Below are 2,623 nucleotides of genomic sequence, written 5' to 3' on the forward strand. Positions count from 1 at the left end.
CTAATGGCGGACCTCAGATGCGCCATTAGTATATACAACAGTGCGCCATTAGTATGCCTCCCAGGGGGCCATGTATACCCAGGTGCTTTGGCATACTAATGGCGCACAACAACAAGATGCGCCATTAGTAACTTCGGCATATTAATGGTGCACTGTTTAATGATGCGCCATTAGTATCCTTTGGCATACTAATGGCGCACTGTGACGTGATGCGCCATTAGTATGAATATTAGGGTTTTTTTTTTTATTTTCTGTTTTTTGCACAGGTTACAAAATGTATAATTGGACAAAATATAGACAGCACACATCAACAACAGATTCATTGAATACAATAGAAGATTAGTCTCTGAATACAATTCATCATATTAGTCTCCGAATACAATTCATCATATTAGTCTCCGAATTGAAAAGACCGAACAAAGATAGAACATTATATTACAAGTCTCGAGACCGCGAGTAGCGAGTTTGTCTTCACATTACAAGTCGATATCGATCATCTAAACTACCATCACATGGAAGAGAGCTGCGGTCATCACGATGAAACTCGTCTTCATCCGGTTCCTCCAACGCTCCCTCCCCTCTCCCGCTAGATAGTACCAGTGCATATTTTAGCTACCTAGTACCAGTGCTATTACCCAGCAGTTAATTAGCTTTTGCTTTTGCTTTTCAATGCCAAATTCTAGCTAGTACCAGCAAATTAACATCTAGGAGCAATCATTTTCAAATATATATACACTGGACATTTTAATATTAACCTAAGGAAAAATGAATAGTTAGGTTAATTACCCACTGTTAGTTATGCAGTATGATGCTTTGTTCTACACTTCGATGCAAATTAGTATATAGAAGAAGCTATTTACTAGCAGTACCATATATAAAAGACATTCAGTCTGATGCTATTTACTAGCAGTAGTAGCAGTTTTTTTTCTTCTTCATTAACTGTACTAGCAGTTTTCTTCTTCTTCATTAACTGTATTAGCTATTTACTAGCAGTACTAGCACTTGGATCATATGCTAATGCTACATTGATACATCATCATGCTGGGTAATATTAAACCCAAGCAACTTTATAATCAACCCAAGATACATCAACTACTGCACTGTCCTACCTAATAAAAACAGTCATGCCAGCATATAGTATATAAATCTGAATTTGTGTTTACAAGAAGAGTGCCCATTGCAATGTAAACCTGAGAACACAACTCACCTCAAGTGCAGGATATAGCAGACACCTACTTCTTCAGTCAAGTGCAGTAAAAGACCGTTTGCAGAACCTGTTTAGTCAGAGTTGAACATTAGAATCCATACTATGCTCTACTATGCTTGTAAAGGAACACTATGCTTGTAATGGATGCAGTTGAAGCAGGTTGGGTTACTGGACTTTGCTGTGCTTGGAGAAGGTGCATTGTGTACCGAGAGCTAAACATACGAGCACATCTCGGATTTGTTCTCAGAACATGGAAATGGAAAATGCAGGTTGACATTTCATCTAGTAGTGAGCAAGCAGAAGAATAAAGGCATTGGGAAAACTAGGTGCACTGTATTTTGGGTAACATGGCCACATGTTCTCGGTTTGGCCACAATTCAAGCATTGTATTCTTGGGTCAATCTGGGTCACATGGTTTGCAATTCAACCAATTTTGGGTCAATGTGGGTAACATGGTTTGCAACTGAACCAATTTTGTGTTTGTTTGACTTTGCTGCCACTGGAGAAGGCGCATTGCATACCGAGAGGTGGTCGAGGAAGGCGAGCACGGCCACGTCGTCGCCGGTGACGATCTTCTCGGCCTCGTCAACGGCGGTGAGGTTCTGCACCGCAGGGCCCAGCTTCTTGCCGATCCAAGCGACAATGGCGTCCCTGCAGCAAAGAAAAAACAAAATTCTCAGTAGCTGTGGAGCGGGAACAGGGAGGGAATTGGGGATCTGCAGAAATTGCTCACTTGGTCCTCTCGCCGAAGTAGTCCCTGGGCACGCCGTCGATGAAGAAGAGGAGGGTGGGGTAGCCCTGCACGCCGTGCGCCTGCGCCAGGTCATGCTCCTCGGTGGCGTCGGGGCGGCGTCGAGGCGTCGAGGCGGCATCGGGGCGTCGAGGCGGCGTCGGGGCGTCGAGGCGGCGTCGGGGCGTCGAGGCGGCGTCGGGGCGGCGTCGAGGCGGCGGGGCAGCGGCGTCGGGAGAGGAAAGGGGAAGGGGATCGAGGGCGAGTGCGAGGGAGAGAGAGGGGATAGGTTTGGGCCGGGGAGGAAATATGGATGGGGGCAGCACAATACTAATGGCGCACCACCCCTCGGTGCGCCATAAGTACATCCATACTAATGGCGCACCCCACCCTGGTGCTCCATTAGTATTTTTTTTTGATTTCTGCTCGAGCCAACAGGTTATCTTCCACCTGACCTGATCCACATCAAGTTCCCTCTACTAGCTCAACTGGTCAGTAGCCAGTTCTCACACCAGGAGGTCCTGGGTTCGATTCCCAGGCTCCACAATTTTTTTATGCATTTAAAATGCTGTTTGATACTTATTTGTGTTTAAATATGTTCAAACTTGTTTAAATCATAACAGTAATATTTTTTTATAAGACAGTAATAATTTTTCAAAAAATATCATCAAACAGTAATGCCGGTG

This window comes from Triticum dicoccoides, chromosome 3A (genome assembly GCF_002162155.2).
Source record: "Triticum dicoccoides isolate Atlit2015 ecotype Zavitan chromosome 3A, WEW_v2.0, whole genome shotgun sequence".
Lineage (NCBI taxonomy): Eukaryota > Viridiplantae > Streptophyta > Magnoliopsida > Poales > Poaceae > Triticum > Triticum dicoccoides.